Source organism: Podarcis muralis, chromosome 8 (assembly GCF_964188315.1).
Source record: "Podarcis muralis chromosome 8, rPodMur119.hap1.1, whole genome shotgun sequence".
Lineage (NCBI taxonomy): Eukaryota > Metazoa > Chordata > Lepidosauria > Squamata > Lacertidae > Podarcis > Podarcis muralis.
The window spans coordinates 43,220,640-43,246,992 of NC_135662.1; the positions used below are offsets into that span (position 1 = coordinate 43,220,640).

A 26,353-nucleotide genomic window follows, 5' to 3' on the forward strand; every position below is an offset into this window, starting at 1 on the left:
GAATATGGGAGACAGGAAGAGAAATTTGGCCCTTTTACTGCCATCACATACTGAGAGCATGAACAGAAAACCATTCAATTCATTCTGTTTCCTGGTACAGTGGTACCTCTGGTTATGGATTTAATTCATTTCAGGGTGCCGTGCGCACCCCCAAAAATCCATAACTAGAGGCACCGGTTCTGCGCACACACGCGGCATGATAGAGTTCTTCTGCGCATGCATGCAGCACACAGAGACCTTCTGCGCATGCGCAAGCAGTGAAATATGGAAGTATACACTTCCGGGTTTGCCGCAGCTGTAACCCAAAGATTCCGTAACCCGGAGATTACGCAACACGAGACACCACTGTACATGATCCTGGTGCTGCATTTTATTTTATTTTACAGCAAGAAACTCTGCTCTTCCAAATTCTTACAAACTGTCTCTGGCTGTTGTAGACTTGTTGTGTACCTTTCTCCCTCTTGATGGTTAGAAAGCTTGTCAAAATCTTTCTGTTCTGCCAGGTTTTTATCTGCTGCTGGTTTTTAAACTGATGCCCTGATGCTGTTTTTACAGCTAGTGTACTCTTATGTTGTTTAGTTAACAAAAGCTGGGGAATCTAGTATGTGTTTTTATCTTGATTCCTGACTGCTAGATTGAGCCACTTTGATTGTCTAGTTATATGCACACTGTGTATGTGTGTGTGTGTGTGTGTGTGAGAGAGAGAGAGAGAGAGAGAGATTATTTACTCTATTGCTTTATATGCTTGATGCCCTTCAATGCCCTCAGAATACACCTTGCTTAAAAGGTAGAGGGACCCCTGACCATTAGGTCCAGTCGTGACCGACTCTGGGGTTGCAGCGCTCATCTCGCTTTATTGGCCGAGGCAGCTGGCGTAAAGCTCCTAGGTCATGTGGCCAGCATGACTAAGCCGCTTCTGGCAAAGCAGAGCAGCGCACAGAAACGCCGTTTACCTTCCCGCCGGAGCGGTACCTATTTATCTACTTGCACTTTGTCATGCTTTCGAACTGCTAGGTTGGCAGGAGCTGGGACCAAGCAACGGGAGCTCACCCCGTCACAGGGATTCAAACCACCGACCTTCTGATCGGCAAGTCCTAGGCTCTGTGGTTTAACCCACAGCACCCCCTTGCTTTTGTTGTTGTTGTTTAGTCGTTTAGTCGTGTCCGACTCTTCGTGACCCCATGGACCAGAGCACGCCAGGCACTCCTGTCTTCCACTGCCTCCCGCAGTTTGGTCAGACTCATGCTGGTAGCTACGAGAACACTATCCAACCATCTCGTCCTCTGTTGCCCCCTTCTCCTTGTGCCCTCCATCTTTCCCAGCATCAGAGTCTTTTCCAGGGAGTTTTCTCTTCTCATGAGGTGGCCAAAGTATTGGAGCCTCATCTTCATGATCTGTCCTTCCAGTGAGCACTCAGGGCTGATTTCCTTAAGAATGGATAGGTTTGATCTTCTTGCAGTCCAACACCTTGCTTAGGGGGTTAGAATACATAAAACAGAGGGAGCCACTATGGTGCCTACCTGTCAGGGGCAGGCTGGATGATGAAGAGTGGTGGGAGGCTCCTGCCCAAGAGAAGAAAAAGACACAGGCGAAGAAGACTTAGATCCTAGGTCATGGTGGTGGGATACTGAAGAGCAGTCTGGGATGAGCAGGGAGGTGCAAGAAGCAGGAGGTTTGAGCAATCAAGTGGGGGTGGGGAAACATCTGCAGAAGGAAGGCCTTCCAGGACAGGGTTCGAGGCTGAGAGTCACAGTGCGAGTGCGGACAGAGAGGAGTCAGCAGTTGCCCTTGCTACCCAGCAGCAGGACAGGACAGCAGGCTCTCCCCCCTCTGTCCTGACACCCCACTCAAGGAGAGTCCTGCACATTGCTTGGCTAGAAAGGCCCAGAGGAAGATCCCAGTCCCTTAACACAGCCTTTGCCTGCTTGGGAGTGATTCAGAGTGAGAGACTAGAGAGGAAAGGACAAACTAGAGGGCTCTGCTATGTCATTATTTTCTGTTAATAAAAAGCTAATTGCATTCCATGCCTCCTGTGCTTCCCTGTCCTGTTGTTGACCTGGACATGCTTCAGAGCTCCTTGACCCTTCCAGAGGTTTGCTGGACTACAACTCCCACCACCCCCAACTATGGACTATACTGGCTAGGGCTGATGGGAGTTGCAGTATAGCAATATCTGCAGGGCACTGCCTTGGTTACCCCTGAGTTCACACCTATGGTAGACCCTTTCTGAGCATCTCAGGAGTGAGCATGTGCTGCTACTATCCTTGCAATGGGGTACTACTCTTCTGGAAATACTGTTTTAGAAGATGTTCTTCTGCATGGGGCTTGTCTACATGGTGCAATCTGAAACCTCACAAATCATGACTGCTGTGCATATACACCTCACAAGGAGGTACCGCTATCCACATGGAATCTGCACATGAGCACTCGCCATAAATGTGAGCCTCTTCATAGTATTTTCAGGATGTTACCAGTTAAGAGAAGCAGGATGTTACTCACTCTCAGTTCCTTTATTTTTGCGGGATCCATGTGATAGCGTTGAAAGTCCGGCCAAGAAAAAAAATGTCTTCAGCTAGCCAATAAAACTGAGATGCTAGTTCCTTCTATTCATTCTGTTGAATAGCAAGCTTTTGATTTTCAGTTTCAAGCTGTTACTCCTTGCTGTTAAAATGTTAGGTATTTTGTCTTCACGAACACTAAAATTAGGGTATGCCGTGTAGAATCTGCAGAGAAACCATCAGATATATTTGTAAATACTTCAAATGAAATTCAGTGTTGCAAATATTTTGAAACGGATTCAAACAGATCACCACTAGGTTATGTTACGGCAGATGAAATTCTTTTAATTACATGGTCTACTGTTGGGATTTGAAAAGTATTAGGAATATCAAGCTTGCCGTAAATAATCCATTGCATGTCTATAGTGTCTCACACCTTTTAAGTGCTGAACAAATTAGCTAATTAATACAACAGCCCTTCTAACTCTAGTTTGGTGTGAAAGGCCACAATGAAAGACTCTGCCAACACATAGGCTAAATCCATCAGGCATATGCTTTGTACTGGTGTTAACTAGATGCTAGACAACAGATACCAAGGAAATGACTGGGAAATTTGCGAGTGTGGATAACAGAAGCGGCTTAAGCAATAAATGGGTTAGAAAGCAAAATTTCTGCAAAATGTCCATTATTGCTCACTGTTCTAGTCTAAATACCCCACTAGCTGGTTAACCTATATGGGCAGGTTATGGGCAGGTGTTAACCACTGTCAGTGGTTATTGTTTTATCCACTACGACCATTGGACTCACTATTGGTCTCATCCACTCAATCTGCTGGAACCTGTCTTTGTACACAGAGGAAGACCCTAACTCACTAAGGCTTTAAGACCCTTGGCTTGCCAACCAAAGTCATTCCTGGAGTGTGGCTCCTGTCACATACTGTCAGCTTCTAGGGGCCTTTGGTGAAGAAGAAGAGGAGGAGGAGTTTGGATTTGATATCCCGCTTTATCACTAACGCAGGTGGCACTGTGGTCTAAACCACTGAGCCTAGGGCTTGCCGATCAGAAGGTTGGCAGTTCAAATCCCCTCAATGGGGTGAGCTCCCATTGCTCGGCCCCAGCTCCTGCCAACATAGCAGTTCGAAAGGACATCAAACTGCAAGTAGATAAATAGGTACCGCTCCAGGAGGAAGGTAAACGGTGTTTCTATGCACTGCTCTAGTTTCGCCAGAAGCAGCTTAGTCATGCTGGCCACATGACCCAGAAAAACTGTCTGTGGACAAACGTCAGCTCCCTTGGCCAGTAAAACAAGATGAGCGCCGCAACCCCAGAGTCATTTGCGATTGGGCTTAACTGTCAGGGGTCCTTTACCTTTACCTTTACATTTATCACTACCCTAAGGAGTCTCAAAGCGGCTAACAATCTCCTTTCCCTTCCTCCCCCACAACAAACACTCTGTGAGGTGAGTGAGGCTGAGAGAAATGTGACTAGCCCAAGGTCACCCAGCAGCTGCATGTGGAGGAGCGGGGCCACAAACCTGGTTCACCAGATTACGAGTCTACCGCTCTTAACCACCACACCACACTGGTTCTGAGAACTGAGTGCAGGGTGTGGACCAAAGGTGGACAAAAAGAAGGAGCACAACATGTCCCCCACAAATTACTGCCCTTCCCCTAACACCCCATGCACCTCATGTGTCTTTCATTTCTACTTAAAAACAGGGGGGTAGGTTGCATAACGCTGACTAAAAATAAGCGCTAGATATTTTGTTCACAATCTACAGAAAAAGGTACTCTACAACTAAAATAAGAAAAAAGTTTATTTTGTTTTATTTTTAAAAGAACCAAATGGAATAGCAAACATTTATTTGACCTGCTGAAATCACATGCAGCTGAAGACTGCAAGTTATGCTAATAGAATATTCCTTGTAGCTGGAAAGAAGAAAGTGCACTTACCTGACCCCTGGATTTTTACATTTTTCCATTATGTAGATTGACTGTTTTGATGGGCTCAGGTGAATGTTGATATCTGGGTCTCAAGGTGGGAATGAATCTGATTGTCTGTGAATTGGTAGAGAAATGAATATGAGCAATTGCCGGTTACAGTATTGGCACTACATTAGCTGCAGATCAAATAAAGCTTTGAAGCAGCTAATCATTTTCGGAGTGGCCATCGAATGACAATATTGACAAAGCCGAAATACTCAAGAGCCAAAAGGAGAAAAAGTGAGATAGAAAAGCAATAATAAAAAGGCCTCTCTGATCAGTATCATTTTTTATTGTTCTGCTCAGAGATGAAATGAAATAAACTGTGCAGCAGAACAGACAAAAGGAAGAGCCACTCACACATCATCAGCAAACTCAGGTTCCTTGAAAGGTAAACTGTGTCCAATTTTATAAGAAGATCTTCCACATTCTTATTATTACCAGCACCAATGATATATAGGAAGCTTTGATTTTAACAACCCATGTTTCTATGGTCTCTCACGCAGCGCTGGATCGGGCACAAGGGTCCTTGTTCAAGGGGCTGTTACCTCAGTGAACTGTAGAAATGGGGCCACTTAAGCTTGGTTTGAGGAACTTCAATGGATGAAACTGCCAGTCTATAAGTGTGCCGGAAAATTACAGTGCATGCACAATTCTTCACTGTGGCAAATTACAGCTGCATCTCTGGCTTCATGTGTGTGCTTGACACATGCCCACTTAAGGCAAAGCTGGAGAGCTCCAAACTGAGGTAAGATTGAAGTGTGCAGGAGACTAATAGACAGAAACAGTCTGCAGCTGGCTCCCCAACAGGTTCCAGTGACAAGATACACTATGGGGTGCCAGGAGGGCTCTTCACAGGATTGTCTGGAGGAATGGACTTTACAGGATCCATTCTAGAGGGCAACAGCTGTGTTTCATCTGGGATATAAGGTTTCAGGCGGTGCTGAAGGTACCCTGAGCCTAAGTCATTCAGGACTTAGTAAATTAGGACAAGGACCTTCAGCCTGGCTCAGAAATAGATAGGCAACCAGTGCAAATGTTTTAAACAGTGGTGCCACATGCTGTTTACAGTATATTGTAATTATTTGTATGGTTTAAATAGATTTTATATAGAGAGAGTTTTACTTCTAACAATGTTTAACTGTTTTAAAATTATTCTTTTTTCTATGTTTTTAGCAGTTCTGTGTAAGCCACCTTGAGTCTCATCAGGGAAAAATGTGGTGTGTGTGTGTGTGTGTGTGTGTGTGTGTGTGTGTGTGTCTCATAATAATGTGCCCTCATCAGCAATCTGGCTGCTCCAGTTGGAGCTTCTGAACTAGGCCCAAGGGCAACTCCACATAGAACAGATTGGTTTTTAAATGTTTCCTCATCCCCCTTACCTGTTTTATGTAACAACTTGCCTGATAAGGAGTTCTGGAAGATCACATCATTGTGAGATTTTGGTTGCTCCCAGTAAAGGTATCACCAAGCTATGGATTTTTTTAAAAATTATCTTTAATGTGTCTCAGATTTGATCAAGGAGGAAAAGTGTGACGACTACCCTAAGTCTGGGAAATACAGACATATTTCCTGAATATGGAATAATGTAATGTAATGGTAATGAATTGCTGTGCGCTGGAGCACCTTCCAAGCTTTGTATCTTTCATCACATCCCTTTCTGTGCTCAGTAATCCCTAAACTTACATAATGCAGAGAAAATGGCATTCAAAGTGGTCTTTATGAACGTTTTTTTGTGTTTCATGGCTTGAAGATAAGAGTTTCTGTCTGCTGTAGAAAATCTCTGTCAACAGAATCTGCTTGATCAAAGCATCCGTTGTCAGTTATTAGTAGAAGGAGTGAAAATCCACGATACTGTGATGATCTTCAGCATTTTTCAGCTTGCCATTTTATTTTATTTCCCCCACCCTATTTTTATGCTTTCCAAATTGTAACAATAGTTTAACATTTCAGCTCATGATTTTGTCATATATCTGGAGGAGAGCAGGGAAAGGAAATGTTTTTCTTTCTCGCCTTTGGAGAATAATTGAGTCTTTTCTCCTGCAACACATTTTGACTTGCTTGCACAGTTCTTCATCAGTCCTGGTCTCCTAACTCCGATTTGTATGAATCATTAGCCATTATAGTTAAATGGGCTTCCATTGAGCCTCTCTGGTGAGTAAAACCACTGTCGTGTGCAGGACAATAGCTAATACATGATAAGGAAAGCTTCCCAATCTACTAAAAAGAGGAAACTAATCCACACTTTAATTGTATAAGGAAATAGCTCCTTGAAGGTATAATTGACAGTATGCAGAGGAATAGCCTTGCATTTCCCTTCCCTTCAGCTAATCCCCAACAGTGTTTCTTATATCCTTCATGAATTCTCTCATTTTAGAGTGAACTGTGTGATGCTTCCCCTTTGGCATGACCCACCTCCAGAGTTGGAGATGCCCCAAAGGAGTGAGGTGCCATGGCCATATCCAAAGGATTGTGGGACAAGCACTCCGTTGAACTTCCAATATGTGGAAGCTCCTCCCTCCTGTGCCAAAAGCAGCAGCAGCAGGAGCTCAACAACAAGAACAACAACAACTGACCTTTTCACTCCACTTTGGTCATTTTCAGGTGCAGTTTCTGTTTTCACTGATAAATGGAGACTGGTCATGAAATTTTCAGCACAGCACTAGTCTGATCTATTAGCAAAGCCATGTTTTGCTCATGCATTTCTTCTTTCCTTACCTTCTACAATTTCTGGTGTTATAACAACATGCTCGTGTACAACAATCTTTCCTTCTCCCTCCCCTCCTCCAGATTCTGCAGCTATATAAGCTTTGCCAGAACCAACTATTCCCTAGACACACTGATGCAGGATCCAAGGATGTCTGTTTGTCCCTGTCAATATGGCTCTTATGGCTCCAAGAGAAATGTGTGGCCTTCTCCAAGTGCTCTGGCTGGGCTGAAACAGGCACCCATGCTCAGTCTGTGATGCTGTCGGCAAGTATCTATGCCCTCATGTCTGGCAGTGGCACTTTGATGAGTGTCAATGCTTTGAAGTTCTTCATTTTAGAAATGGCTGTTGTTATTGTTGCTCCTAGTCCTGTTCCCCACTCTATGCAGATGCTACATTTGAACAGAACAGGCCTCAGAGGCCAGTTGCCCTTAGGATATGATACATTGACTGTAACACAAGCAGGAGAGATGGGATGAGATGGGAAATGTGAAACTAATGGTGACATAGTAAACTCCTGTCAGATCAAAGTTGGCGGGTGGTTGCCCTTAGGAAAAGGTTGCATGCTAGCAAATGGTGCGTTTTGCAAAAGTGTTGGTTGAAAAATAGTGTGAAGCAAGCAAGTGTAAAACAGTGTATTTTGCAAACGTGTTGAGTACAAAAAAATAGCATGAATCAAAAAAATGGCAAAATTAGGGATGCTGGATAATTAATACAGGAGCTCTGCTTAAAGAAGGGAAATCAGCTATCTTTGCATTCAGCCTTTTCCAGGTGAATGGAAACATAAACATTAACAACCTAATTCATAGCCATAAATATAGTGCACTTTACATTAGTATACACTTCTTTTTTCCTTTTCCTTTTTCCCTTTTTGCATATTACCTGGTTGGAGAACTGCATTACAAAATCCAGATAATGTGGTGTTTGAGGGATAGCTGTGTTTCGGTTCATATTCAAGTGAATGAGGTAAGTTCCTCTTCGGATGTGAACTGACTCAAATTTATCCCCCATTCCTATTCTCACCATTTCCCCTCTTCCGGGGAGTAACATTCAAGGACGGTGTGAGCATGCAAACCATCTGGTAAACATTAGGGGCACATGGACCAGCATGGCCCCACCCTGCCTGTTCCACTCCTGACCTTCCAAAGTTGAGAGGGCAAGTGTGAAGGGGATTTCTAACTGCATTCAGCTGAATGGGCTGAGAAGGTCCTGCAGTCCTTTACACTCAACCAGGAAAGTCAGGGGTGGCACAGACAGGCCGATGGATGCGCACCCCTACACACTTTGTGCCATTGTGCCTTTCTTTAAAAAAAATGCCTGAACAGGGTTGTTGCCTTCCTTAATGTTCTGACTAAATAATGATTCTGACTAAACATCAGGAAGAACTTTCTGACACTAAGAGCTGCTCAACAGTGGAACAGACTTCCATGAGAAGTGGTGGCCTATCCTTCCTTGGACGTTTTTAAGCAGACAGTGGATGGCCATCTATCATGGATGCTTTAGTTGGGATTCCAACATTGCATTGGGTTGGACTCAGGGTCACTTCCAACTGTACAATTCTATGATTCTAGGAATGGTTTGTGGATTGTTGTTGTTGTTTGTGGTGACTTCCCAGTAGCTGAAATGTCTTTGGCACGTATCTCCAATAAAATAAAATAATAAAATAAAATAAAATGAAGACTAGTCCTAGTCATTGCCTGTACGGGCTTTATCAGCTGCTTGCAAACATAATCAAAATTAGGCAGCAGGGAAGACTCCCACACCCTCCCCTCTAATATAATCTATGAGTTGAATAAACAGCCAGTGTGCTGACAAAACCTGTTTCTTTCTAACCTTTAAATGCTGATAAGTATTTTATATTCTGAAAAGTATAGAACTACCAAAAGAGATTAAATCAGAAAGAATATAAATAAATGTTCTGTACAGTGTTTTCAGTGTGCTGGGAAATTGGCAAATATACTCGGAGAAATGGTTGCATCAAATGAAAAATGGCATTTGTTAAAAAGGTTCGTGCCACAAAATAAAAGAGGGGAAATGCTGACAGCATTAGTCTGAAGCTAAATTTATTATTTCCACAGATATAAGATATACTTCTAGCCCCTTGAGTCTGACCAGTGCTGAACCTTATCAGACATACTAGAGATAGATGAATTACCTCATAAACACACCAGCATTTGTAATCGAAATAAAAATTCCAGACATCTGAACTTTTCTGTATTTACTGGATAGGCTTAACATTAATACATTGCTTCTCACTTCTACCACAAATCTCCAGAGCAAATCAGCTTGAAATTAATGGAACTTGTACAAATACCAAAGTTGCTTCAACCCCTTAGCACCCCAATTAATTCTGGCACAGTTTCACCTGCCTTCTACCACTGACCCTCTAGCTTCTTGGCTGGGCCAGCTGTTTTCTACCTCCCAGTCTTGTCCCACAGGTTCCTGTTTTGTTCTATTATATGGAGCTATTTGATTTCACCTTTTCCACAGAGCAGCTTGGTTCCCAGTAGCCCATCAACTTGAGGTGGTGGCTCACTTCAAATAGTAGTTTCAGTAATGAAGCAATTTGCTGGTCCTTTACTATCCATTATGTGCAGTTGCTGGTCCTTTATTATCCATTATGTGCAGTTGGATTATTATTCTTCCTGACAGATTCCTGCCCCCCCATCCCCAACATATTTCCGCACCATTTTGCACTCCCCCCCCCCCCAGTATTGCTTCTCTTGAAAATTGATAGCTAATTTCTCTTAAGAGACGGTGGAGTCTTGAATTCACATTGGTCATTGGTCACTATGGTCTTCTATTTTGGGCAATATAATTGCTGTGCCTCTGACTGTAATCCTATATCCGGCTTCTGAGGAATCAGTCCCATGGAAATCAGTGGTGCTTCCCTCTGAAAGTGAAGGAATGCACTGCACATTTATGTATACAAACACTGTAAAAACAGGAACTGTGAGTATACTAAACTTTAAGGAGAAATGACCCCTCTGCTCAGGAGAAACGACTCAAGGCTTCTCAAAGAGGTGTGTGTGTGGCAAACTCACCCCACCCCCAAGAGAGACAGCCACAATTGGGAAGGGGGGGGGGAGCACAGGCAGAGATAAAAATGTGTTTAACAATGACCAATAATTCAGAGCTCAAGCAACACATATAGCGTGATAAAAATCCAATTCGCTAATTCAGTCCACAAGTGATAGAATGGAACCTCTTGGTGTAATGTATCTGATGAAGTAGACCACATTTTGCAAAGACTTATTAAATTTGTTCGTCTTTAAGATGTCATAAGACTGTTGTTTTCGCTGCAGGAGACTAGCATGACTACCCCTGTGGAAATTAATGAGATAGTAGCAATTAATATTCATTTTAAAATAAAACTGGGTTTTACATCATCCACCTCTATAAATATATGATGGGATGTCGGTATGAGTTGCTAATGCAGTCTGCTATGTATCTTATAGACCTTTTCAATAACAGCCTATGGATATTAACCAAGTCCTCTACATCTATTGATTGAGGTGTTTATAAAATGCTAAATCATTATGTTACCTAACTAACATCAGCATAAATTTATTGGCCTAGCCAGACAATGTTTCTTCATTAAATAAATGTGCATTTTAACTACCACTAGGACCATATTGACATATTTACTGGACTTGAAACACCTATCTTAGATCCAGCATTCTCACTCTCTTTCCATAGCACAATGCATTTGTTTTTGTGAGTAAGAAGGCTTTGGGGAGGAGAGTCACAATTCCTTCCACTGCATTAAATTCACTCCTACTATGTAAAGATATTCATTCCCAAGACTGCCAGTAGCCAGGGGATTTACTTATGCAATCAAATGGCTATTTTTTTTTTTTGGGGGGGGGGGGGGTTACAATCATATTTCCATGAACTACAGTATTCAAAATGTCTGAAAAGTTTCCACCTCTCAGTAAAATGTTGCCTTGAGAGATGGTGAGCGCCATTTGCCAGATCTGATTATACTCATTAGGCATCTAGGGTGGTTGGGAAAATATATTTGCAAAGATGGTGATTCCCAAGTTTAAACCTGCAAGGGAACAGCTGGTTTTTATGTGATGACTTCCTTTGCCCTGCTGTGCTGCAGATTTTCCTGCTATGACAGGGCTTGTTATGGCCTGTAAATGAGATGCAACTTGCAGCAGGATTCTGTTAATATGATATCTGCAGGAGCAGTGGGGAAGTCCTGGGATTTTGAATTTAGAGACCGTTAAGTGTTGCAAGGATCTGGAATGAGCCATCCTGTTTTGAATTACAGTCTGAAATTCAACAGTGGTAGGTTTTGAGTTGTTAGCACTGTGCCATTTCCTCAACAGTAGCTGGCTTTGAATTTATTTATTTTTGAAACAAATGTTGCTCTATTTTCCATCCCTTGAATCCCATCTTCCATGTGACTAATATTTATTTATTTATTTAAAAGATTTCTCCGCTGCCCTTCATCAGAGGATTCCAAGGAGGTGTACAAAAGTGTCAATTAAGCTATTAACTCAAAGTATACGTACTCACTCAGGCTCACTTGCTTACCACCCCCACCTACTGCTGAAAAGCCACCCTCTCCCTTTGTTCCTTGTCAAAACCACTCTACCCCTTCACTTCATCCAAAGCTACACACACCTCCACACACATTACGGCTCACAAACCCCTTTCCCCTTACATCTCAACAAACCTCCTTGACCACCCTGAGGGAAGGCCAAGAAAGAATTCAGGCTTCTTCCTTGAAAAATTCAGTAGCAGCAGTGGATATGTGTGAGAGAGAAAGGGAGAGGTTTTCTCCCATTCATTCTCTTTCCAGCAGCAGAAACATTCTGACAGTAAGAGTTGTTTGACAGGGAGGTTTTTAAGCAGGAGTTGGATGGCCATCTGCCATGGATGCTTTAGCTGAGATTCCTGCATTGCAGGAGTTTGGACTAGATTGCCCTTGGGATCCCTTTCAACTTATGATTCTATGATTCCATGATTCTATGTACTTGATAGTATTGTGGTTCACAGAGCAGGCAGGTCTTGGCGATGTTAGAAGTAAATCTCAGTCTGGTAATGTTGACTGCTCTTTTCTTTGTGGTATCCAACATTTCCCAATTTTGCTGCTGCTGCTGCTGATTGTATCCATTGCATAAGCTTCCCCCCACCCTACCACTTCCATTATGGATTTATCTGTATAATATGCATTGCCAAATATATCCCTTTCCATTTGGACTGAGTGGTATTTGGCTGCTGAATAGAAATGTTTCACGTTAGATAAATGGTTTTCACAAATTGATATTTTTATTTGTGATACATATCATTTTCAATGCTATTGTTCCAGCCAGACATTATTTCTATCAACCACTCAGGACTTTGAAAAATGAATCTGTCAGTGCTAGCATCAATGTCAACTGATTCCTTACTAAGATGCATAAATATGCAGCAATAATCAATGTGTGCTGCTGTGGCAGCAAACACTCTAACTGGAAAGAAGGTTGCTAATTATGGACATTAACCTTTGGCACTAGTAAAGGTTATAGCTGAGCTGAATCACCAGGGAAGGTTTTCTCTAATGCAGAGCAGAATGCTCCTTGGAGCCTTGAAAGGAACATTCACAAAACCACTAAATTTAGACTCGTTACCCTGTGACACATTGTAACTAACCTTTTTTCGCATAAGGTCCAAACAGCTGAAATGTAATCAAAAGAATAGATTTCCCACCACATACACTTTAGGAAGAAAATCAGGGTGCAAGCCTACATGTGCTCACTAGCGAATAAGACCCTCTGAATACTATGGGAATTCTTTCTGAGTAAGCATGCACAGGATTTCACCGTTAACCAGTAAAGTGTTCCTAAGAAAGGAAAGCATTGTGGGTTGTGGGTGGCGCTGTGGTCTAAACCACTGAGCCCAGGGCTTGCCGATCAGAAGGTCAGCGGTTCGAATCCCCGCGACGGGGTGAGCTCCTGTTGCTCGGTCCCTGCTCCTGCCAACATAGCAGTTCAAAAGCGTGTCAAAGTGCCAGTAGATAAATAGGTACCGCTCCAGCGGCTTAGTCATGCTGGCCACATGACCCAGAAAAACTGTCTGTGGACAAACGTTGGCTCCTTCAGCCAGTAAAGCGAGATGAGCATCGCAACTCCAGAGTCGTTCACGACTGGACTTAACTGTCAGGGGTCCTTTACCAAACCTTTTCAAGAAAGGAAAGCATTGTGACCTCAAACATGGATCCCTTTGATTGACTTGCATTTGTTAGTCCAATGCTCTGTTCTCACATTGGCTAAGCAGATAACTATGGGAAGCCCAGAAGCAGAAGCTGGATGCAACAGTACTCTCCCTACTTTCAGTTCCTAGCATTTCCAACAGTGGAGGTAGAGCATAACTTTAGTCTCCATCAATTTGTCTGATTATCTTTTAAAGCCAAGTTGGTTGCCATCACTATCTTTTCTTGGATTCAGATTTCATCATTCTCATGGGCTCATTGAGTGACCTCTGTGGCAGGTCTCTCTCTCTCACCCTCCCATCTGTAATATCAAACTAATAGTGGCATACTTCATTTGGTGGTGATATGGACCAATTAGATAAGAAAATATTCACCCTGAAGAGCAGAGACAGCATGAGCTTTAAATCTAAACAAGAAGTAATTGGTTGTAAAACCAGAGTTAATTCATGCCGCATTATTTTTATTTTTAATTGAGCTTAATATTAGGTCTTAATAACATTTTTAGAAAATAGGATTTAGCATTTAAATAGGGTCTTAATATTCTCTTCACAATCCTCATAAATGCTCTAGAATTGACTAACCTTTTAAAAGTTTGAGCAAATTACCATGACCAAACAGCCATTACATTTGTGAATTGACTTGGGGCATTTGGCATGCTTGTAGGTGTCTTGAACCATTGTTTTAGCAACATGGCAAGACTCCATCTGTTTTTGGAAGCTTGGCAGTGATTGGACAACTGTGGGTTGAACTGCAAGGGAGATGGGTGTCAACTATTCCAAAGAAAGTGATCCACTCAAGCAACATTCTTAGTACATCAGTCTGACTGACCACCAGAATAGTTAAATGCACTTTAGTTTCATAAACTGGGCCTTAGGAAATTTGCTCTTTGGTTTAGAAATGAGGTTTTGATGTGACTTTTCATGGTTCAGCTACCTACAGGATCTTCTTATGTACAATAAAGGTTGAAAGGGATAGCTTTGCTTGTAAACAACATGTCATTTTTCAAGTTCTCAGATGAAAGCATGTAATGAGTTCAGCCAAATGATTTATATCTCCATAATGAAGCCAAACAATTCTTTCAAATTACCAACAGAAAATAATATACTTGGTTACATGATAAGTGTTGCTTGAAGGTCCATACACTGAATTCTTAAAATTGTTGAACTTTTTGCAGGATCAGAAAGAATGGGCCAGCAAGTGTACATAAGAAACTGTCTGTGATGCAGAGATTATGGCTGCAATTCTTTGTTGTCTTGCAGAACAAATGAAATGCATTATCGTGCTGTCTGTTTTAGATTATACACACATTTGTTTATTTTGGAACATTCAGAATTTTTTCTCCAAGCATTGACAAATGACTGTTTTTAGGAGACACTCCATTGTCCATGCACATGCAATTCATTGGTATCTATAAACTAGTTTTTGAGAATGAGTGTGTACATTAAAATGTCACTAGCTTTTAGCTGGTAGCCAACCTAGGTCTTTGGGTTCATTTCACCAGGACATGTGAACTTAAGTGACAATCTCACCAGGAAATGATGTGTAGACACAACTCTCAGCCACAGTGCCTTATCAAGCATGTGTTTGCTATTTAATCTTTACAGAAAATGTGTGTGATAGGTTGGCTGTGGAAACAGGGAGTCATCTTTCATTATAAGATGTGATATGGCCCTGACTTCATGAAGTTCTACTGTACAGCTAGCAAGTCCAGATTGTGAGGTCCTATCTGAATTACTGAACTAATATTTTAGATTCACATATTCGTTATCTTGCACTGCAACGTGCCTGAAAGCTTGGTGTTGCCCTTTGTTCTTGTGGTACCTCTATTGTTGTGAAGAAAATCATAGGGCCTGAGCTGTCCAGAAATCCCATGTTCCCCTATGCTGAATAGGAAAGATTCATTTTTTGATCCCCATAACTGTGTTTGGCTTTAAAATGGGAATTTCTGACTTTGTTAAGGTTTGCCAAGAAGAGGCTGAACTGTCATGAATTGTGCTCTGGGTTTTTGGTAATGAACTTTTCCTGCAGCTTTGCTAAATAGCTCTGCTCCTGTCACAGTGGGCAAAACTCTGTGGGTGAGAACATGGTTTTTGTGATTCACATGAAAGGTGGATACTGTAGTGAGTATGCTTTTGTCTCTGACAAAAAAAGTGAAATGTCAGATTCCTCTTGATTTTTGCTCTTTCTCACAAAGAAAATGAATATAAACATGTTCCCCTGACTCACAGCGTATGAATCAATGTCTTACATGTTCTCTCCATAATTGACACCACTCTAGCTTTCCAGTGCCCAGAAATTAGCATAGGGACTTGGGAGCAAAAGGGAAGAGAAGTCTACAATAAGCAACGTTCTATGGTAAAGGTCACTGGTGTTAAAATGGCTCTGAGTAATACAAATTGACTTGATATTAGCAACCAAGGAAATAAAGGTGGTCTAATAAATAAATGTGCTAGAGTAGCCTGGTTTACAAACATCGTTCTAGTGACATGATGAAGCAAGGCTAATGCCTCCATGGTTGTATCCCCAATATAGATCATTCTTAAATAAAATGCAGCAGTTGGTTCTTGGAGCATATATTTAGATATGTCATCCCCATCAAAAATCACAGTAGCTCAGAGCAAGACTATCCCAGTTTCAATTTGATAGCAAGAGTCCATTAATACAGTGTGTCATTCTATTCATTCCTAATAGTTCCCCTGTGAACTACTTGCTCTGCCAGGCTACAATACAGAACATCTTGATTCAGGCGATTGCAGCTTTTGAATGGACTTTTGACAGATGCTCATGAAAGCATTTATGACCAGAGTCTATCTTTTAAAAGACTGGGATTAGCAGCAGCAGCCTTCCCCATTCAGGTGCCCTCCAGATTCTTTTGAACTGCAACTCCCAACAGCTGGCTGGGGCTGATGGGAGTTGTAGTCATCAGAACATAGTTGCATTATGCTGATTTAGATCCTGGGTCTGCCTAGCTCAGTATTGTCTAAACCAGTGTTTCCCAACCTTGGGCCTCCAGCTGTTTTTGAACTACAATTCCCATCATCCCTGACCACTGGTCTTGCTAGCTAGGGATGATGGGAGTTGTAGTCCAAAAACAGCTGGAGGCCCAAGGTTGGGAAACACTGGTCTAAACCATGGGTAGGCAAGCTAAGGCCCAGGGGCCAGATCCGGCCCAATCACCTTCTAAATCCGGCCCGCAGATGGTGCAGGAATCAGCGTGTTTTTACATGAGTAGAATGTGTCCTTTTATTTAAAATGCATCTCTGGGTTATTTGTGGGGCACAGGAATTCGTTCCTTTTTTTCTTTTTTTTCCAAAATACAGTCCGGCTCCCCACAAGATCTGAGGAACTGTGTACTGGCCCCCTGCTGAAAAAGTCTGCTGACCCCTGGTAAACTGACCACTAGGGCCTCATCCTAGCCTTACCTGGAAGTGTCAGGGATTAAACCTGGGACCTGTATCTAATGCAGATGCCCTGCCGCTGTGACGGCCTCACCTCAAAACAGCTGGAGGGAAGCAGGTTGAGAACAGCTGTCCAAGAGCTTGTGCACAGCAGACACCCTAATTCCATGTCACAGTAGAATGCTTTAAAATCTCATTTGTGTTCATGCATGTGTGTGTATATACATGCACACCTGCTTTGCTCCCTCCATAAATGAGTTGTTTAATTTGATAAGTTCAAAAAACATGTTGCCAGTAACACATTTGTTACATCTCAACAACAAATTTACAATATGCCCTCACCTAGAAGCACTCATTATCCTCCTAAAAAGTGGTCATCTGTAGCTGTGTGAGGATTTGTACCCATACCTCCACATTTCATCTACTGCGCCGCATTGGCTCTCCGGTAAACAAGGTTAGGTGTTCTGTAGACCCACCCAGAAATCAAGGTTAAATCCAAACACTTTTATTGCAATATATCACCATAGCAAATAATGGGACCTTTCCTAGATGGCTGCACAATGAAATGCTACTATATAAGCAAAGCACTCCCAAAGTGCCTATAATACCTGAGAAATATGTTGTTTCACTGTAAATCCAGCCTGTTGCCTAGAACAAAAGTTTATGTGGATGCACTCTCAGTTCCTCTGCAAAGGGCTTTGACTTTTGGATCTGCATTGTTCTCCTTACCAGGCCTGCAGTTTGGGGGAGCCCCTGGACCTGGCATTGCTCCTGGATTCTCAGACAGGACTGTAACCAGGTGCTCCCTTCCCTAGCTTAGAATGGTGTGCTAAGCACACCCATTTTTCCAGAGGGCAGATCTGGTCATATTAGTTGCTGTGAGATTTGGCTGTTTGAAAAAAGGATAAACACAGTAGAAAGGGAGGGGTAGTATTACATGTAAAGAATGTGTACATACCTGCACAGAAATAATTGGATCAGAAAATAGTTCTATTGGAAGCACCTAGGTGAGGATAGGAGAGAGACAAGAAAAAGTAATGATATTGTGGCAGTAGGCTACAGATCTGGAACTGCTGAGAAGTGGAATCAGAGGGTACTGATGTACAGTGGTACCTCGGGTTAAGAACTTAATTCATTCTGTAGGTCCATTCTTAACCTGAAACTGTACTTAACCTGAGGTACCACTTTAGCTAATGGGGCCTCCTGCTGAAACCGCCATGCGATTTCTGTTCTCATCCTGAAGCAAAGTTCTTAACCCGAGGTACTATTTCTGGGTTAGCGGAACATTTGTACATGGCAAATTTAAATAACATGGATAAAACTCATGATTGTGGCATTTAAGAACAGGAGTTGGGGAGTATTCAACCCAGAAAAGCTCTGCCCAAACGTTTTCCTTTCGTCAGGTGAATGTCTGGAGTTCCCCCACTTCTCTTTTCAAAACTACATATAGGTATGTCAGCTTCTCCGATTTACTTTGGTTTATGCAAATAACTACATTCGTAATTAAATGTATGCTTATCTCCTCCTTGTTACATCAGTTTACAGGATTCAATATGACCCAGGTTTGCATTGATTCATAGCTTTGGTTACACCATCATCCCCAACACACACACACACACACACACACACACACACACACACCCCTATGAAATCAATGTGAGATGACAGAATGTGGGCTTTAGGAGAAGGATGAGTTGGTTGTGGGAGGCAGCATTCTAGGAAGCTGTGCATTACGTAGAGTGATTCTGATCTGACCTTTTTTGCCTTATTCTCAAGTGTCAAATGCAATACAGGGCTGTCAAGCCGTCCTTCCCACAGTTATTAAAGAGGTGGACCATTTCTATCTCTGTCCAAATGTGAGTCCCTCTTGCAATTCTTGTGACAGGCTGTCTCCCTTTCCCCCAGTCTACACAGATACATAGTTAAAAGTTAGTCATGCAGCGACTGCAGTGCTTAACTGTCCACAGAAATGACTTTATCCAAACTTCTGCAGTCTCTTCTTAACATTTTATGAGTGAAGGGGTGAGGGCATAGCAATTATATTTTAGTTATTTATGTTCATGGATAAAAACAGAGTTATTTATTCTCATCCTCACTGGTCTGCAGCTGTGGTAGTAGAAAATGGGTGTAGGCTGTTTGTGGCGGCAATTTCCTCCACTTTGAAGGCATGCAGGTATGCTTCAGTGATTTTCAAAGGTGTTCTGGGAAAGATCTATTTCTTAGACTGTTTTCTTTTTTTAATGCTCCTTAGTGGTTCCAGTGTTTAGAAATGACACACAAGCAGTATTCTCTTAATGCTGTGGAAAAGAGCCGTGAGCACAGAGCATGGAGGAAGCTTTTATAGGACTCTATTACAGGAACAGGTTTCAAACCTGCCCTGTAAAAGTGAGGTAGAAATGTACTCAAACACACCATTTCCCCAACCGCTAATGCAATAGGATAGTGAGTGAGACGGATCAGGTTCAGTGGGGAAGGCATTACCAAACCATTCTCAAATGAGAGCCAGATTAGCTTGGTCAACTCTTTTCATCAGATCCCTAAAAGGAAACTGGTTTGCAATAAAACTCTTTGACTCAAATGATGAGTCAGGGAAAATGTACAGAGGAAACAAAGGCAGACTCTTCAGTTGTATCTGAAGAGTGACATATCTCTCTATACTATATTTTTGCAAGAAAAATTGTCATCATGCTGTAGTTTGCATAGCTGCCAGTAGGCGGCCACTCCAACTGCAGTATGACGACAGAACAACAAGCAGGTGAGCAAGCAAGTGTCATAGGTGGCAGGCAGTGCAAGTGAGCTGATGAGGAATGAGTGATGCTCAAAGAAGAGTAGAAAGTGTTTCAGACAGCAGATTGGCAAACCACTCTCTGAGAAACATCCCCCCCCCCATTAAATGTTGCTGGAGCACATTTTGAGGAGGGTGTGAGGCACTTCAGAGATCAGTTTGGCACTCTCTGAAGCATCCCTCACATTAAACATTACTGGAGCAGTTTGGGATCACCCCTCCATTGAACATATTAACATGCTGTGAGGGATGGGGTGCCATATTTGGGGTGAGCTTCACAGGGGAGGGGTAGAAGGCAAGCTAAGTGAGGTGGGGTGAGCTGTGGGGAACAGGGTAGTAAGGAGTGCAGGTTTGGTCAGGTGTAAAGGGAGGGATGCCCAGGGGTGTGTGAGTGAGTGGGGTTGGTGAGTGGAGCAAGCAGGGGTGGGAACCCTCAGTTGTATATGAAATCTTAAACATGACAGATATTGGCAGCTGGCTAATTATCTTATACAGTGGTACCTTGGTACCCAAACGCCTTGGTTCCCAAATGCCAAAAACCCAGAAGTAAGTGTTCCTGTTTTCAAATGTTTTCCAGAAGCTGAACGTCCGATGCGGTTGTCAGCAATTGCTTCCAGGCACCTGTACCAATCAGAAGCTACGCCTTGGTTTTCGAACATTTCAGAAGTCAAGCGGACTTCCAGAATGGATTAAGTTTGGTGCTTTTGTTTTTGTGGCTTTCTCGGTTAATTTGTTTTTGTGACTGTGTGGGACCCAGTTCAGCTACTGATTGACTAATTGTGTGACTGCGGAAATGGATAAAAGCCCCCCCCCACCCACCCAAACAATGTCTATCATCAGTGCAGGTAAGGAAAAAAATTAATTTTTATTTTTATCATCTACAATACTGTCTTATTTATTTTATAATATGGTACATTGATTTTTGCTTTCATTTTATGGATCAATGGTCTCGTTAGATAGTATAATTCATGTTAAATTGCTGTTTTAGGGGTTGTTTTTAAAAGTCTGGAATGGATTAATCCCTTTTGCATTACTTTTTATGGGAAAGCGCACCTTGGTTTGGGAACACATTGGTTTTGGAATGGACTTCTGGAATGGATTAAGTTTGAGAACCAAGGTACCACTGTACAAGGTTTCCTGCTTTATTGCACAATTACCCAAAAGAGATAATTGTGCAATTGAATAGATGGCACCGTTCCTGTAAGAACCATGGAACCTACTTCCAAGGAGGGCTGCCCAAGCATCCACCTCAAATGGGTTGTGCTTTTTCATTTTTACAAGAAAGAAGATTCCACCTAAACATTAGGAAGAACTTCATGACAGTAAGAGCTGTTCGACAGTGGAATTTGCTGTCAAGGAGTGTGGTGGAGTCTCCTTCTTTGGAGGTCTTTAAGCAGAGGCTTGACAACCATATGTCAGGAGTGCTCTGATGGTGTTTCCTGCTTGGTGGGGGTTGGACTCGATGGCCCTTGTGGTCTCTTCCAACTCTATGATTCTATGATTCTATGATTTGCCTGAGAAACTCAGTGCACAGTTTAAGCACCAACAAAATGTGGAAGGTCATTCACAGAGTCCACTTCTGCTGCCTCACCTACCCACTTTCCCTTCCCTCTGAGGGCCCAGCAACTTACTGGGAGATGAAAGGAAAGGCAATGGAGCTGATATGCATGTTTCTGCTCCCCAGCAAAGCATATGTTCTCAACAAGGACAGGAGTAGGGCCCTGTCCCCAGAATCCCCTGGGGAAGGAAATGGTGCTATTCACATCCATTTCTGCTTGGGAGAAAGCTCTCTTCAATCTTTCTTTGTGTGTGTCCCATTCAAGGGTGGCAAAATGGGGAGACACTTTTCTTTGAGGATTTTTTTTGGGGGGGAAGGGACACAAATATAATGAACTTCTTGCTGTCAGCTTCAGCAGCGGCCAGGGAAGAAAAGAGAGATCATTGTAGTGAACTACTGCTTTTATTTTCCTCTGTTTCCAGGATGCTACATCTTCCTGTAGGAGACTCTTTCATTGCTGCCTCCACCACAGGTTAAAGTGAAGAGAAAGCTCTTTGCTGCATCAATTACTGCTGTGATTCTCCCACTAGAACAGGGCTGGGCAACCTGTGGCTCTGCATATGTTGTTGGACTCCAGCTTCTTCTGGCCCCAGACAACATGGCCAATGGTCCGGGATGATGGGAGTTGGAGTACATCAACATAATGAGTGGGAGGGATAGGTTCCCCAACCCTTCCTTAGAGCATTAATATGTAAAGACATAGTGACATTCCAGGGGAGGATAATCAGAAGGGGTTCTCTTGGTGCTACCGCTAAAGGTGGCAAAGTGTAAAAAATAACCAAATTGGTTTGTTACATTCATGTACCCTCCTTTCTCCATCAAAAGCTACCTCTCCAATTTGGGCAGTCCTTTCTGCACCCAGAAACATTCCACCCATGGACCAAAAGTGTGTCTGCATACTTTTCACTCTGATCAAAACGCCACAGTTTTATCAAAAAGCAGAAATAAACAAACATTCCTATGTTAGCAAAGCTTGGGAAGAACAGTTCTTCCATCGCTTCTCTGACATTTTTTTCTTTCCATTTGTAGAAAAATTCCTCATGAACAGTAGGCATTCTGTACACAGAGAATCCAATAGCTTGAAGAATTTTGTTTGCATTTTCTTAAGGACAGGCTTTCACACACATACCTCGCAGGTTTTGAAAGGAAAGAAAACAGCACCCTGGAACCCATTTATTTAAAAGCAATTCACTTAGCTAGAAGTGTGCTTTATTTCAGCTGATGTTATTAAAGATGCTAGTTTTTGAAGAGCTTTTTCTTTGAAAACCTGCACTTGCTTTCTGCTGAGGGAAGTCATAACCCTCCTGTTTATGGCACATCATTCTAGTGCTGCAGAAATAATTGCATTGCCAACAATGCTGAAGGGATCAGGAAGAGGATGACCTTTTTAATGCACCGAATACCCATTTGTAGAACAAGGGCAGGCTGTCAAAGTAGAGCCATTAGAATCTGCTCGTTGCACCAGTGTGCTTCATCCTGTTTTCTAATTCAGTGCGCTCAAAGCTGCATTTTGGAAAGCCCACTTTGAGGCTCCCATGTGCCTGAGCTCTCAAAAGTATGAAAACAAAGCAATTATACTATTAGAATGGGGATGGAAATTTCAGATAAGCCCCCTTTAGTCTTTCATTTTGTGAAGTTTCTCTACTGTATTTCAAAGACATTCAACACTAGCTGTGGATTGAAATCTTGGACATCAGCCATCAAAGGATGAAGTGTATATATGAATTAACCACAAATCTCTATATTATATGTTGCTGCTGCTGCTGCTATTATTATTGTTCTTGTGTATTCATCACCTTAATGGCCAGATAGCAACTCACAGCAAAAATAGCAAACAGGTACAAAATATTCCATTAACATTAAAACAAAGCAAAACTAATTATATCTTTTTAAAAAAAAAAAAAAGTTCTAAAACCTCATGAACCCCATAGCATCAGAGGATCATCTTAAAGCATACAGCCAGCAGATACCCCCAGAAAAATTAACAATGAAAGTACAAAGCATCACAAAGATAACCTCAGTGCAAGAGAGATCTCCTTCAGAAGAGCATTTAGAGGGCTACTGAAAAGTCTCTCTCACTCTCTCCCCCTCTACACTTCTGCTAGAAGGGGGAATTTGATGAAGGGTCTTCAGGCAGGCATCCCATGAGGTTTTGGGGTCCCAATCTCCAAATTATTTTTACTGTAAACATATGCAACCCAGTACAGCTGAGTCAGAATGGGCATGATATGTTCAGCATGGCTGATGCCACTCAAGAGTATGGCTGCTAACTCCTATACCAGCTGCAGTTTCAAGACCACATTTAAAAGAAACCCAATGCTTAGTGCACTGCAGTAATCTAACCTCAAAGTCATCAGAGCACAGACAACATCCACATTCAGATAGAAAGTAGCTGTCCCACCAGCTGAAATTGGCAGACGACACTCTGTACCAAAAAGGTCACTTATGTCTCCAGTGACACTAATGGATCCAGGAGCACCCCCAAGCTATGAACCTGCTCCTTCATGAGGAGTGTGATCCTAACTGGAATTGACTGAGCATCACCTTTCAAAAAAAAATAAAAATCAAGCCGTCTCTGCACTCCAAATTCTTCCATTGCAGCTTAAGCTTGAATTTTCCCACACCTGCCTTTATAGGACATCAGGCACGGGAAAGGTAAGCATAGTTAAATCCAAACAACCTGGCAGGCTTATGTGGTATAGGTTCCTCACCTCTGACATATCCAAGCAGAGGAAACATTCATCCATCCAGTCTGGGTTTACCTTTTCTTTATTGACCCTTATCCAGTCCATCACCATGGTTAGTTCATAGTTCAGCAGGTCCACCACCCCACTTGCTTTCAATGCAAAGGACATGTTAGTACTATGCTGAACCCCACCTACCATTCTCATTAAAGTTTTCCATTCTCAGTAGAAAGTCTTTGCTCTTGACAGAGTCAAGTGCCTGAATTTTTCCTGCATCTTTCACAAGAAAGATGTCTGCACAATTATTTCAATTCTGAAAAAAATAAAAAGTTATTGGTCGTTGATTTTCCATTACATTCAACTGGGAAAGCAATCCAAGACTTCAGAAAATGAACTCTGATGAGGCTACACTTTCTTAGTCAGCTGCCTATTTTGTATCTATTTCTTAGCTCCTTATCTCTCAGCTTTCCTGTATCCCAGGATGTCTCCACAGTTTCAGTAGTTCTGCGTGAGTTTTTAATCCCAGCCAAACTGATAGTTTTCTCTTTCCTTACAGAATTTGGATGACAAACAGTCTATGAGCAGCAGAACATTTGGAGACATCATGCGAGTCCCTGTCAGATACTTTACTCCCATAGGTACAATACAGTAAAGGTAGACAAACATTTGCTACTTCAGGATCTCTCTCTTTGTTTTTATTCACACACACACAATAATCACACTATCTATGTGAGGGAGAGGACACTGGACTACAGCAGTTTCCATCCTTGACTATTGGTCATGTTGGCCTTGGTTGATAAAAGCCAGAAGTCTAAGAACGTTTGGAGGCCTACACCCTGATGTTTCCCACCCCTGATCTATCTACTAAACTATCTGTTGACCTCTTGCCCAAATGCACCTGGCCATTAGGTGTGGAGACGTGCATTAGCCAAATCTGTGCAAAGAGGATTCTCCTCTGAACTTGTTTCAACAAACTGTTAGGATGTTACATCTCCTACAGTGCTCCACATTGACTGCCTGCATCTCAAAATGGTGCTATTGTGCTTTGCATCCACTAATCACCGCTGGACAGCTGCTTCTCCCAGCATGTCAGCCACCTTTAGGCTGATCTGGCGCATGGATAAAGAAAGAGCACCACATGCTGGCCCCTGTAGTCTCCACAGGTAGCACCTCCACATTAAAGATGAATGTTCCTGCAATCTGCTCTGTTTTATGCTACGCTGATGTGGCAATGGAGGTGGGCAAATTGCCAAAATAGCTTCCATCAGAGCCCCAATTTGGAGGGAGCAAGTTGCTTGATTGACTTCCTTTTCTCTAGTACAATAAAGGAAAAGCCAATGAAACAGAATACCTTCGGCTATTTTCGCCAGTTGGTTTTTGCATTTCCCACATCTGTAAATCGAATGAGAAAACTACAATGACTCGAAAGTACATTCAAGTTAAAAATAGCTCCCTTCTTCTTTCTGTCAGGCTTTAACAGCATTTAGAAGTGCTAGACAGGCACAAGACATCTGCAACGTATTCATATAGTGTAACTTGAGAAAATGCCCTTAGATTTGGCCCCATATATTGAGAATCAAGCTAGATTCAGTCATTGTATTTTTTGAAAATGCAAGAACAATTCTAAGGCTCATACACAAGGGTAAAACAAACTTAGAGAATTAATGGTTTGCCACTAAAGTCAATATATCTGGATATCTTTACAGTTGGACGTATTATTTATTATGTGGATGCTTGCATCAACAGAGGCCAATACAGCAAGACTGTCAGAGATGCAACCTTTGGGGGAAAGGAACTTACATTCCCTTCCAGGTAAAGAAAAGAAACTATCTTTCTCATCTTCAGCAATTGAAGATTCTTTTGCCAATATAATATCAATATTTTAAAATCATTTTTTGAACTGGTCATCTTTCAACAGGAGCAAATCTGTGGCCCATGTGCTGGATCCTTACAAGTGGACTTCATGGGGCTTGTCATGTCTTGAAATCTAGAAATACAAGATCATATATTGGTCATGATCCAAAAGAAAAATAATCCATGCACTGGGTCCCTGAATGCCTGCCTGATCACTCTCCACTATATATGCCCTGGAATGAATAGATAAATACAGTTACGTTTACCCATTGAATGATATCTATATTTGCAAAACATGATGCCTAAATAAGACCTCAATGTATTATTGAAAGTGGAAATTAATTTTGGGGATGCCATAAGTCTGGATTTTCCTGGACATATCCAAAATACTGCAGTCGGCAGCAGTGTGTGGGCGAAATTCGGTTAAATGTCCAGGAAAATCCAGGTTTATGGCAGCCCATCAGCCCATGTCAAGCAACAGTTCTATAATCCTTTGTTTGCAATTAACCAATTTATACTCTAGGAATAAGATGGAACCTTGGGAGAGTTTCCTTCTGAAAAATCTTGGTAGAGGGGACAGAGTGCAGAACAAATGAATAAACAGTGCCATTTTCACACGATGCTTAGTTCGGCTTCACAAAATGTCTCACGTTAAAAATAAGCCATAGTTTTCAGTCTTAGATATT

At 42.2% G+C, this 26,353-nt stretch overlaps 1 long non-coding RNA gene across 3 annotated transcripts in view; it reads left to right on the plus strand.

Annotated features, from left to right (window-relative positions):
• The window catches only part of LOC144328710 (uncharacterized), a 65,101-nt gene that overhangs the window by 17,756 nt on the left and 20,992 nt on the right, over positions 1–26,353 (plus strand). Inside the window, exon 2 of one of the 3 annotated variants that reach the window (XR_013393944.1) lies at positions 25,520–25,625. The exons of the other annotated variants lie outside the window; for them this stretch is intronic. This is a non-coding gene — a long non-coding RNA (uncharacterized LOC144328710). The remainder of the gene's footprint in view (positions 1–25,519; positions 25,626–26,353) is intronic. 3 annotated transcript variants of the gene reach the window in all.